At 33.5% G+C, this 14,767-nt stretch overlaps 1 protein-coding gene across 1 annotated transcript in view; it reads right to left on the reverse strand.

Moving 5' to 3' along the window:
• The window catches only part of mus201 (rad2 superfamily protein mus201), a 45,260-nt gene that overhangs the window by 27,092 nt on the left and 3,401 nt on the right, over positions 1-14,767 (reverse strand). The gene's annotated exons all lie outside the window — the stretch shown is intronic.

Genomic DNA, 14,767 nt, shown 5'->3' on the forward strand with positions numbered 1-14,767 from the left:
TTTCAAAGAAAGTGATGTTGAATTTCTTATTAAAACTTTTAAAAGAATTTTGAAAAAAAAAAAATGAAAGGAATGCTGTATATAAGCTTACTGTATTTGTGGCTTTCTCAAAAACAGCTTTCAACTTGTAAGTACATCTGACTATATATAATTTGACTTGCCACATGTATTGAACTGAATTATTATCCACTGACGACGTAGCTCTCTAAGCTCAGGAGATAGAGCATTTATCTGCTAATCCAGAGCAGAGCTGTGTTCGGGGATGGGTTCAATTCGCGCTTGGGCTGGTAACCTGGTTGGGTTTTTTCCCCCTAGAGTTTTCCCCAGCTGATATGCGTATACACAGGACAGGATTTAGGTACAAACAATTTACAAGTAGCTATTATACAGATCATGTTTAGTTTAAATTAGTTGTAAATGAAATGTTACAATTCAGAAGGCAATAAATCACTGGAATAAAAATACATGCGATGAATTATAAAGATTTCCTCCGCACTTTCTTCACAGAGAAAGCATTAATGTCATTCAAAGTCGATCTGACGAAGCACATCAGACTCTATGCAAAAAAAAAACATATTCAAACTTATTCATCGTTGAAACAAAATTGATTTGTCGAAGGCAGGCTGTGGTTTATTTGTATAATTATTATTACGAATATTTCTTACTTCGACAGGAAGTAAAAAGTAAATTTAAAAATAAACTCGAACTCTTTGCGGATGCACATGCTGGAAAGTGTTTAAATAATATTGTTGTATTGAAAATTGGGAGTTGTGGTTACTATTCATAGCAATAGATAATAAACACATCTCGAATTTGATTTTTAACAATGCATTCTTCTTTATACAAGCAGTTTCATAGTATATTAACGTGATATCGGCATTACAATGTAATTATGCAATTGCACACTTTCCTTTTACTCTCGCAGCGACCATGACAATGTGATAACAAAACAATATCCGATTTCCACAAGGTGTTCATGAACAAACTTCAGAAAATATTTAACGAGTGATTGAAAAACAAATTTCACTGTAAAATGAAAATGAAGAAAAAAAAAAAAAAAGAAAAGAAGAAAAGGAAGAGAGAAAGAGCGAGGAAGAGAGAAAATGCCGCCCCCTGGAAATTGCCGCCCTAGGCACTGCGTATACTCCTCTTGGTATACACGTAGGGAACGAATAACGAGCGAATGACGAAGGGAACCATCGCTGTTTGGAGCAACATACGAATAACCTACAAACGGTCAGAGAACATTCGCGTTCGCTGCTTATCAGCAGTAATGATAGACGGAGATTTATTACACGTATATATTATAGCAAGTGTAACAGTTGTTATATAGACAGTCTAACAAAAATAAACTAAAATAAAAGGTGAGGGTACAGATGCCACTATACGAAAGTCGCAGTCAATACAGAATAGAGATATTGACTTGTTTAATGATTTACGTTAAATTCAATGGAATAGTTTTAGAACTTCTGTAGAGTTTCAGCAACAGACTTTGAAATGTTACTATGCAAAAAGGCCAAAAATTTGCAAGAACGACAAAAACTGGCGAGAAGCAATACTTCTATCAATATGGATTGAGGGAAAGGAATTTCTAAAGGCCGACGGTGATGTAGTTTATTGTGATTGTTGTAATAAAGATAAAAGTACGTGTATATTTTGAGGCGCGCGATAGCGTCGCCGTTAAGGGTTACGTTGCAAATTCAGAAGGTCGCAGATTCGATTCCCGATGGGGTAATGATTATGCGGAAAATGCAAAAGACTTACAATTCGACCTCACTTTCTCCCAAATTCCTTCGCTTAAGTATGCACCTGTCACTTCTTATAACGTAGAAATATAATTTTCTGTGTTCAAGAACGTTCTTCGGTCAAACACATGAGCTTAAGTGAAAAAAAATCTGAGAAATTAGTTGTAATACGTTGTTTCAAAATAAAATAAAAATCTAACATTATGTAGAACTCAGTTATTTTGATGGTGCATATTTTTACTGTTTTTTCGCTTAATTATGCATGTTTTGTCATATGATGAATGCATGTGTGTCTTAAGATTTGATAGTGCATGAAAATCCGGGCTCTAACTATTAAATAATACAATGCCGTTAAAATGACTCACAAAAGACGAAAACTTGATATAGTAGGCCTACCGGTACGCTCGTATCAAGACTTCTGGACAGACGAATTTGGATCCATACAACTAAATGATCTTGGTGTTTGTGTCTTATGTTATGGTATGAAACATATGTCAAATGGACAAAGACACACTATCAAACCAAATATCAATCTATGTCTAAACTCTGAAGACAAAAGTGACGCCACATTCCGGCTACAAAAACAAATTTCTATTTTTAGGCAATTGGAACAAAAAATAAAGCTAGCGTACAGCCCGGGGGTAAAAGGAGGTCAGAGCGTGGTGCCGACCACACCACCTCATTCTAGTGCCGAGGTCACAGAAAGCATGGGGCTCTACCTCCATGCCCCCCAAGTGCCTTCGTGGCATGTTACGGAGATACCTTTTACCTTTAGCGTACAGAGACAGAGCGTAGTTGCAAAATAGTTCAGTGTGTGGCTTCACTTTTCACAAATGAAGAATACTTCACGGAAATTTGAGTAGTGCTGAAATTCTGTTTAGTGATTTGCCAAAAAAAAAAAAAAAAAAAAAAAAAAAGCGCACGCACACACACATTACTGATTCTTATGGTGTAGTATTTATTCATATTGATGTGATGCTCAAAGACGAACATTTATTACATCATTATTAAATAAATAAATATGCATTATTATTATTATTATTATTATTATTATTATTATCATTATGTTCTATAGCTGTTATCATATTATTTTTCCTCTTTAAAGGTGTACAGCACTTCTATGTGTATCAATCAAATGCGTACTATTTATTTTACAATACATGTAACTTATAATAAAATACAGACTAACAAAACATTTCAATTTTATTTTATATAATCAGAAATGTAATATCCTTTTGAATACAAGCTTAACAGTGGTATTCTACAATAAAGAAATTCTTTTTTTAAAACTGTAACGAGTACATACCGGTACATTTTTCTCCAATTGTTTGTTATGCAGCTGAGATGACTGTTGAAATGATTGTAGCGTAGCCTGTTCCTCTTTCAAAATTTGATCACTGTTGTTATTATTATTATTATTATTATTATTATTATTATTATTATTATTGAACTTTAGTTTCAAGAGAGAATAGGAAGTATCTCCATTTGATTGACAACACTTCATTTTAATTGAACATAAGACTGAAATTATGTACACTGAATTTAAACGTTTAAATATTGTTTGTATAGACTGCAAAACATTGAATCAGTAAATCCTATAGTCCCTCGCTCTAATTTCTGGCAGCCAATCACATTGCAGGTCGGCTACATTTAAATGTGTGTGTCTTGTGATTTGCTGATGAAGATATTATTCATTTCTTAAGGCTCGATAAATACTTAATATAATCGCTCACCATTTTGGCTCTTTCATTGGCGTTGGCAGAAAGCACATGAAGACGTTATTTGCTGCTCAATTATTTGCTGAATTACAGTGCATTTGATTTATTATTACAGGAGCTACGACATGATAATGTTTAACAGTGTGGCAAATAGATTCCTCGTCTGGTAGCTCGGCAACAAAAGAACAAAAATGGCGAACGATACTACCTACCTAGACTTTATAGAGCCTTCACTTTCTAAGACGTAAGCAAAGAGGAGGAGTCAAGCCGGGAATAACAGTGTCGCAACTATAGGTTATAAATTATAGCAGCAATTCTTAGCTCAATAAAATGTTTCAAACAAATTATTTACTGTTCCTGTCATTCTTCACGTTCCACATGCACAACTATAACCAATCTAATTGGAATATTAATTAGCATATAAAGAAAATCAAGTAAAACTTATCAAAAAATTAATTTATATTACAAGATTTTATTTAAACTGCCAGAAATTTGATTAAAGTTGAAAAGAAGAAAATGATCATCATCCATTCTCGTGGCCCTGATTATGGAAGTCGAGTGTGAGACATCAACCTCCAGTTTTCTTGATCACGCTCACGGTATCGACTTATCTACCTGTGGTTCTAGTACATACGATCAGTAATTTATGATCGCAATTTTACACATCATTTACTTGTCATAATTTGACAGCATACTACGATTGTCTACGACATTATATAAATTATAGTACCATATTACAATGCACATCCACAACATAATTCATCATCATCTACTTTATGATATATATTCATAATTCAAGAATGTTCATACTATCCACTTTAATTCTACGATCCAAATAATGAAATGCATCAATATTTAAATTTTGTTTAATACTTGATAATTTTCAATTACATGTGTCACGATATTCCCTTTTCTACCTATGCTTCTAGCACTATAATTACTAATTCCAGCCGTGGGACTGAAGCCGGATGGTCTATGGCGAGTCCTCGGCATCAACCCCTTTGATTTGATTACCTGGTTGGGTTTTTCCGAGGTTTTCCCCAACCAAATGGCAAATGCCGGATAATCTTTTGGTGAATCTTCGGACCTCACCTCATCTCACTACATCTCGCCAAAATATTGTAAAAAATTGCACAAAATTGTAAAAATTGTAGTAAATTACTAAATTGTAAAACTGTAAAAATTTGTAAAAATTGTAATTGTAATATTGTAAAATTTCGACTTGTTCCACATCTTAAAGCTTCATTGTTCATGTAAGATCTATGGAATAAAATAAATGAATGAATGAATGAATGAATGAATGAATGAATGAATGAATGAATGAATGAATGAATGAATGAATGAATAATTTACGATCTTATGTATATTATTCACATGTTCCTCTTTTATCTGCCTAAATAATGCTTATCTACAACATTGCATATTATTTAATTTATGACATACATTTATAATTTAAGAAAGTTCAATTTTGGTTTTTCACATCTTCAAATAGTGTTACATATATAAGTTTCAGTTGTACATGTATCACTATTTCAGCGATCATACATACTCATTGTCAACTTATCTAATTTCATAGTCTGTTAGACGCTTTTTAATTTCACTCCATACTGTGCTCTTCCATCCACGTTTAGTACATTATTCCATGATTTTAGTTATATTTTTCCATCACTGGTTTTTCTAAATATGTAATCACAGAATTCTTTTGCAGACATTTCTTGTACATTTTGTAAGAAGTATGCATATTTAATTTTTTTTCCACATTGCTAAATAAACAAGATAAACAAGTGATTACTTACAGGTAGTTTCACATTCATACAATCACTGCATAAAGTACATATTCAATAATCTACCCATAACAAACATAGTGAAAACAGAAAAGCATGTATTTCGGAAAATTTCTTACCTCATATAGACAATTTTAAATATGTTATTATTAAATATGCATAATTTCAAATAAATTGTATATGTAATCCTTGTTAATTATTTTTAGTCCTTTATTTTTTCAATTTGAGGGTTTTTAAATTTTTTAACTTTCTGCAATATGTAACATGGATTTATTTACCATATATATAGATATCCACACATTAGTCTGATGATGCCCATAATAAGGGCGAAAGCATTCACTAAGATGTATTAGTAAAAATAACTTTGTTGATATTTTGTTATAATAAATAAGTCAAAGACGGAAATACTAAAACTTCATATTTATTATGTTGGATAACTCCAGAATATGAGTATTAAAGTTCATTTCCTACATTCGCACCTCAATTATTTTCCCGAGAAATTAGGCATTTTCAGTGAGAAACATGGTGAAATGTTTCATCAGGGCAGCAAAGACGTGGAAACTAGATACCAAGGAAAGTGGAGTGTGAGTATGATGGCTGATTATTGCTGGATGCTTAAGAGAGACAATTCTTCAGAAATGCCTTCCAGGAAGTCAAGAAAATGGAAATTTCAAGTGGAGTGAGATGCATATACAGTCAATATGAGGTTACACGAGTGTAAATATTATGTTACTAGCTTTGTTATTGAGGTATTAGTTCTAAGTTTGTCATAAACTCTGATTTACACATATTTAACAAACATGAACACGATATATTTGCCTGTAAAAATATTAATAATTGATTAAATGGCGATCTTACTCGTGTTAATTATGTAAGCATGTGCAGCTTACAGCTGTTTCGGTGCTACTTGACACCATCCTCAGAGCCTTCTGTGTTTTGGCGTCATCTCAATTTCGCTGCCTGTCGTGTGGGTGAGTTCGTGTGATGAAGAGTTGAGTCAAATAGTGTGTGTGTTCTGAAATTGATCTGTGTGTTGAGAATTTGATTAGGGTGTGTTTTAGTGTCTGTATATTTCATATTGTTCTAGTGTATTGAGTTTTTGGTTTTTGGGTTGTATGTGTAGGATTTCCATGTCTGTATTTATGTTATTGTATGTGTGGTTGGCATTAGTTATGTGTTTGGCATATGTACATGTATTGTGTCCTCTGGTTATTGCTTTAATGTGTTCTTTGTCTCGAGTTTGGAATGATCTACCTGTCTGTCCAATGTAGAAACTGTCGCAACTATTGCATGTGAGTTTGTATATGCCTGTGTGGTTGTATTTATTTGTTTGTGTTGTTTGTGTGTTGAGATGTCTTTGTAGTGTGTTTTCTGTTCTGTATGCTATGTTGTATTTCTGTTTTCTGAATGAGGATGCGATCTTGTATGTGTTTTTGTTTTCGTATGTTAGTGTGATGTATTTCTTGTGTTTGTGTTGTGTTTTTGTGTTTGTTGAGTTTTCGTTTTGTCTTCCTTATGATGTTGTCTATTATGTTTGGGTTGTAACACGAGTAAGATCGCCATTTAATCAGTTATTCATATTCAAGTGTTAAAAGTAGTGTACGAAAGATTCAACATGGGTAAAAATATTGTTTTTAGATATTTTGGTTTTTTGTGATTTGTGAAAAATTCTGATGTGATGGGGCTGTTTGGAGGTCAGCTTCGAATTCAGCACAAAAAACTGTTCGAATCAGTTATCAGATCAAAATCATCAGGAGAAAAGTATTAAAATGCAGCATGGTGTTATCAATGACTATAGAATACAATAAACGGACTATGAATTATTATTTTAAGTTATCTTGTAAAATGCCAATAAATGTATAGTTCATTGTAAAATAGTTATTATTCTCAACCATTTTGTAATTCACTATAATCTTTAATTTTAGTTATTATGTATAGTTTTAATACATTGTTACTAATTTATAATTTTAAGATTTTATGTAGCTTTCAGATTTCGACAATGTCAGAAACTTGTATATAATTCTACTGAACAATGAATACTGAATTTTTTAATTCCCAAAATTTTTTTTTTATTTATTTTTTTATTTCTGTACTATGCTACGAAGAAATCTCATCTCTATTACCTGAATTCTGATTTGATCTTTCTTTGTCACTGTCCATGTTTCCGAAGCATATATGAGGAGCATCGTTTCAAAACGTATTGTGTGCAACTTACAATTTTTTTACATGAACGACGAAAAACTGGATTACTCGTAAACCAGAGAAGTTTTCAAAACACTACACAAAACCATTTTTAAGTACTGGTTTCACAGTTTACAAATATGACGACTTGGAATCACAGCATGAAAGATAAATAAATAGAAAGTAACAAATTTAATTTCGTCCATTGGGGGACTTAATACATTTTGAAACGATGCTCCTCATATCAAAACTGGTTTAAAAATTACATAATTTTCTTCCAGTTTAAATGTATGTAATATACACACACATATATATTTCATATCAAACTTTTTACTAGATGGTAACGTTTAGAACCATATGCATTCCTCTACTAATAATTCATGTCCATTCTTACGTATTTATTCAATTCATTTCCTAAATAATTAAACTTTTCCACTTCTTCTAAGGATTCCCTACTTCATTTAACTTTGTTATTGGGTGTGGATTTCTTCATATTCTCCTTACTGTGTTTTACTTTCATTTATCTTTAATGCATACTCAGTAATCACTTGCTTAAAAAAACAACAAAAAACAAAATAAGCACGTTAAATTAAGGCTTGACAGAGATGGACAGCAGTTTCTTAGTTGGGATAACTGTACCTGATGCAGTGAACTCATTTGTAACGCTGGTAAGCAGTTACCTTATTCAACTCGCCATGATGTGCATAAAAAGAACTGTATTTTTAGTTTAAATTAAAACTGGCTATGTAATGGTAAGCTTAAGGATATTTTTATTATCTAACAATGTGATAAAGTATCTCTGAAGACTAATAAAATAAATTGCTTCGCCTTTAAACTGTAAGAGCATAGTAAAATACGATTCCTAAGGTTCCTGCTTGAATTCGTAATGCAATGATGTGCCCATCAATATACGAGTAAAAGTATACAAACATATAAAAGAACCAAATCAAAATATTCACAAAATATCTACATATCGGTATGAAGAAATTATAGTTAAGAGCAAACAGAAACTTATAAATGGTAAAAAGAAACTACATAAACGAACATATAAAAAAATTCACATAACATACACACTACATGAATGTATGAATACGCACACACACATTTTTATATCTCTCTAATGATGTATTGCAATGAAAAAAGTTATTAATACGTTATTATTCCATTTCTCATTCAATCTCCGAAGTTAGTTGATCTATAAATTATTGACAATTGGAACTATGATAGCTATCTAATGAACTGACATATCAGGCGAAATTGTACAATGATAATGACACAACAGAATACTAAGTAGCAGAAATTCCATTAAAAAAAAACTGAATATCGTATCTCTTAACATTTATCACACTACTCCCATAATAATTAATATCTATTAAGAGCAAAAAAAAAAAAAAAAAAAAAAAGCAAATATTTTACAGAAAAAGAGGAAATAGTCGGGTATTATATTGACACTATAGAAATCAACACAACTAATAAAGACAAATGTGAATGTCCGGGAAAAAAACAAATTGAAAATATTTCATTGCACAACAGACTTCCAGATCGAGAAAAGTCGAGCAATTAAAAAGTGTCTATGGTTGCCTGAAAAAAAAAAAAAAAAACGCATAAAGAGATCTGTTTCTGAGTAGGACGACATGGCAGTGATTCTGTTGATATTACGTTCCTTTCTTATGCATAAACATGTTTCGTTTGTCAGTATAAAAATTATAACAAAATGGATACAATTAATGAAATAATAACAGCTTAAAGAAGGAAAATCAGACCTAAGAGTTAATAAACGCTATTAACATTCAAAATAGTTCTTTCTATACTACATTAATATTTATAAGATCATCAGTAATTTAACCTAATCACCTCGTTTGATGAGCTCTGCTTGTGCGAGATTTATCACACCAAAATATCTTAGCAAGACATTTTAATCAGTAATTATAAACTTCTGAGGTGGCCTCTGGTAAATTCTGTATCAAAAGTCTTGCATAGTTATTTTATTTATCGAATTTTACTCCAAATTCATATGCAAATTGGACCTTAAATCCGAGCGCAGGGAATTTAAATAATTTAAATACGAGACCATTGGGTTAAAGAACCAACGAAAGTTTTTTTTTTTTCCCTTGGGTTAGGGCCTCTATTCGTTATGACGATATTTGTATCTCAACACAGGTGAAAAAAGTAATTATGGTACAATGTACAGTTTAATGTCGATCCTAATATTATCTTGGGAAAATGAATAAAATCGTAAGTCATTTGAAATAAACCTAAATGCAACCCCAAGTGTGATGAAAATAGATTTTTTAAGGACTGGAATACTGAATTATTAAGCTATACAGTTTTTGTTGCGAAGTTATCAGTATGAAAAAAAGGAATGAAATATTTGTAGTGTAGTCTATACATGAAGAAACTGGATTCTGAATTACAGATGAAAGTTTGTAATAACTGAAGAGTGTAAACAACAAAGATTGTAAGTGCACTGAAGAAAATTTTTCAGGAGAAACTTCTCTACACAAATCATAATATGTTACTGGTGACAAATGTTGCTGTTGTTTTCTAATGCTAGGCGTTTGACAATTATTCCCAAGAAACTAGTTCGATTAATTAAAATGTGTCTCAGTGAAACATACAGCAGAGTCCGTATAGGTCAGTTTCTATCTGATGCTTTTCCAATTCACTGCGGGCTAAAGCAGGGAGATGCACTATCACCTTTACTTTTTAACTTCGCGCTTGAATATGCTATTAGGAAAGTTCAGGATAACAGGCAGGGTTTGGAATTGAACGGGTTACATCAGCTTCTTGTCTATGCGGATGACGTGAATATGTTAGGAGAAAATACACAAACGATTAGGGAAAACACGGAAATTTTACTTGAAGTAAGTAGAGCGATCGGTTTGGAAGTAAATCCCGAAAAGACAAAGTATATGATTATGTCTCGTGACCAGAATATTGTACGAAATGGAAATATAAAAATTGGAGATTTATCCTTCGAAGAGGTGGAAAAATTCAAATATCTTGGAGCAACAGTAACAAATATAAATGACACTCGGGAGGAAATCAAACGCAGAATAAATATGGGAAATGCGTGTTATTATTCGGTTGAGAAGCTCTTATCATCCAGTCTGCTGTCCAAAAATCTGAAAGTTAGAATTTATAAAACAGTTATATTACCGGTTCTTCTGTATGGTTGTGAAACTTGGACTCTCACTCTGAGAGAGGAACATAGGTTCAGGGTGTTTGAGAATAAGGTGCTTAGGAAAATATTTGGGGCTAAGCGGGATGAAGTTACAGGAGAATGGAGAAAGTTACACAACACAGAACTGCACGCATTGTATTCTTCACCTGACATAATTAGGAACATTAAATCCAGACGTTTGAGATGGGCAGGGCATGTAGCACGTATGGGCGAATCCAGAAATGCATATAGAGTGTTAGTTGGGAGACCGGAGGGAAAAAGACCTTTAGGGAGGCCGAGACGTAGATGGGAGGATAATATTAAAATGGATTTGAGGGAGGTGGGATATGATGATAGAGACTGGATTAATCTTGCACAGGATAGGGACCGCTGGCGGGCTTATGTGAGGGCGGCAATGAACCTTCGGGTTCCTTAAAAGCCATTTGTAAGTAAGTAAGTAAGGCGTTTGACAATAAAGTCATTTGACCTCTTGCACTTCAATATTTTTCAAAGATATTATCATGACCAGCCACTGAAGCACAGATTTTGAGGTGTTCCGAATCCATTTCTTGGTTTGAGTTGCACAACGGGCAGTTAGGGGACTGATATATTCCAATTCTATGCAGGTGTTATACCGCCAGCATTCCATGTTAAATGGCAAGTTGTAGCCGATTTAAGTGAACACCATATTTTAACGTTTTGGTGGCTACTTCATTCACACACAACCCCCAGAATGTCTGGAGGACCACACCACTAGTGACAAATGCGACTGCATACGTAAATAGGCTTTACTACCACTTCGAATTTCAACACGACTTTTGTAGATTCTGGGACTTCACACCTACAAACTATTTTAAAAATCACAATTATATTAAAAATGACGACACGGGTACCTAATTGAATTTCATGAGGACGAGAAGTCTGCTTTTTTTTTTTTTTTACTTGGTTATTTAACGACGCTGTATCAACTACTGGGAGCATCGATGGAATTGGTGCTAGTAAAATATTTGGCGATATGAGGCCAAGGATTCGCCATAGATTACCTGACATTCCCCTTACTTACAGTTGAGGAAAACTTCGGAAAAAACCCCAACCAGGTGATTAGCCCAAGCAGGAATCGAACCCCTAACTCCAGATCAGCAGGCAAATACACTACTTCCTGAGCTATGCTAGTGGCTGAAATCTGATTTTAAAGTAAGTAGTTTAGAAATAAGATAGGCTATCAAATTTAAAGAGAAAATACCTCTCTTTAGGTGACAATAGTGATGAAAACTGTAAATAATTTCATTATCTGGTATAGGCCTATATGAATACATAGGCCTATACAAGTCATACGAAATATATTACAAGTACTGGTACTATTACACAGTAATTAATTTATTTAACAGAATAATGGACATAATGAGTAACATAACGAGACCTTCTTTGGTACAGAAACATTCTAGAATACTGCTTTACAATTTTTCTCAAACGTCTGCTTTACAAATCTTAGCCCGACTTGTACTTAACTCCAGATCAGCAGGCAAATACACTACTTCCTGAGCTATGCTAGTGGCTGAAATCTGATTTTAAAGTAAGTAGTTTAGAAATAAGATAGGCTATCAAATTTAAAGAGAAAATACCTCTCTTTAGGTGACAATAGTGATGAAAACTGTAAATAATTTCATTATCTGGTATAGGCCTATATGAATACATAGGCCTATACAAGTCATACGAAATATATTACAAGTACTGGTACTATTACACAGTAATTAATTTATTTAACAGAATAATGGACATAATGAGTAACATAACGAGACCTTCTTTGGTACAGAAACATTCTAGAATACTGCTTTACAAATCTTAGCCCGACTTGTACTTCATCATAGACGTGAAGCTTAGACGATTAGAACTGAAAAAAATGTAAACAGACTAACTGCTTGTGAAATCGGGTTTGTAAGAAGACTTGAACAAATCAGAAATCATAGAAAAACTCAACTTTCAACTAATTTTGAGTTATATTTCTCATTATCAATTAAACTGCAATAATCATCTTCAAAAACGAGCCACAGAATTATCCCTTCAGTTGAAATGAACTATCAACAACGAAATTGAAAATTAATATTCGAGGAGAAAAATTCACTCCGGCGCCGGGGATCGAACCCGGGTCCTTGGTTCTACGTACCAAGCGCTCTGACCACTGAGCTACGCCGAATTCAATCCACAACACCAGATCGAACTCTTCTCCTTCGATGTTTCCCTTTGTGGCCTAACTCCAAATACGTTGACGTTTTATGTCCAAGTCAACTGCCATTATACAAGGGGTGCACTCAACTGAGTGACTTATTTGGCCGGGATTCCACAGTTAAGTGCACAGTAATCTGTACAGAAATATGCACTGCTAGCTATAAGAATATTCATGATTTTATTAATTTGTCCTACAGAATAATATCTGTAATATTGACAATTAATATTTGAGGAGAAAAATTCACTCCAGCGCCGGGGATCGAACCCGGGTCCTTTGTTCTACGTACCAAGCGCTCTGACCACTGAGCTACGCCGAATTCAATCCACAGCACCGGATCGAACTCTTCTCCTTCGATGTTTCCCTTTGTGGCCTAACTCCAAATAGGCATATACATTGACGTTTTATGTCCAAGTCAACTGCCATTATACAAGGGGTGCATACAACTGAGTGACTTATTTGGCCGGGATTCCACAGTTAAGTGCACAGTAATCTGTACAGAAATATGCACTGCTAGCTAGAAGAATATTAATGATTTTATTAATTTGTCCTACAGAAATATTGACAATTAATATTTGAGGAGAAAAATTCGCTCCGGCACCGGGGATCGAACCCAGGTCCTTGGTTCTATGTATCAAGCGCTCTGACCACTGAGCTAAGCCGAATTCAATCCACAGTACCGGATCGAACTCTTCTCCTTCGATGTTTCCCCGGCACCGGAGCGAATTTTTCTCCTCAAATATTAATTGTCAATATTACAAATATTATTCTGTAGGACAAATTAATAAAATCATTAATATTCTCATAGCTAGCAGTGCATATTTCTGTACAGATTACTGTGCACTTAACTGCGGAATCCCAGCCAAATAAGTCACTCAGTTGAGTGCACCCCTTGTATAATGGCAGTTGACTTGGACATAAAATGTCAACGTATGCCTAACTTGGAGTCAGGCCACAAAGGGAAACATCGAAGGAGAAGAGTTCGATCCGGTGCTGTGGATTGAATTCGGCGTAGCTCAGTGGTCAGAGCGCTTGGTACATAGAACCAAGGACCCGGGTTCGATCCCCGGCGCCAGAGTGAATTTTTCTCCTCAAATATTAATTGTCAATATTACAGATATTATTCTGTAGGACAAATCAATAAAATCATGAATATTAACGAAATTGAAGATTTATGGGTCGTCCAATGAAAAAGTAAATTCTTTGTCGAGATCTTAATATACCACAAGGTCTAATACTGGAAGAGGAGGAGGAGGAGAAGATGAAAGGAGCTGATTTAAGATAGTGTGATGTTTTGCAGGTAATCAATGGGTTATTTCTACATTTGAATGTAAGCCATTATTAAATCTGAAGTAGCAAATGATTTTAATATGAAAACATACCCAAAGCGATTGAAAATACTGTTACAGTATCTATTAGAGCAAAAATAATAATTTCAGATACCGTAATTTAACAAGTGAATTCTTGCAGTTATTTACCATGTGACATCCCTGCACTAACAATAAAAATGTTTGTGTTAAATTAACACATTTAACAAACTTAAGGCATACTGAAATGTATACCAATGAAGTATGCAGATATACACAACTTAACCAAGCTGCCTTCATTTTATAATTACGAAACTGGGATTAAAGAAAGACTAAACAAAAAGAAGTGATGTGGCAAAAATATGAAACCTGAGATTACTGGCGGCTAAAAGTTTTTCACAAAAAGCAAACAAAATGAAAATATAAAATAATAATGAAATTTTGATAGCCTAACTAATATTATTCAGACATATATGAATAACTGACAAGAACATTTGTTACACTCAACTATCAAAAATTTAATTTGGAAACAGAATAGACCAAACTAATCTAATCCTGCTGATAACTGCAGGTTATTTTTATTCATGGGTTTGAAAATGACCTAGTCTTGTAGTTCACAGTGACATTATTACTGTGTTAAAAGCT

Source organism: Periplaneta americana, chromosome 6 (assembly GCF_040183065.1).
Source record: "Periplaneta americana isolate PAMFEO1 chromosome 6, P.americana_PAMFEO1_priV1, whole genome shotgun sequence".
NCBI classification, from domain to species: domain Eukaryota; kingdom Metazoa; phylum Arthropoda; class Insecta; order Blattodea; family Blattidae; genus Periplaneta; species Periplaneta americana.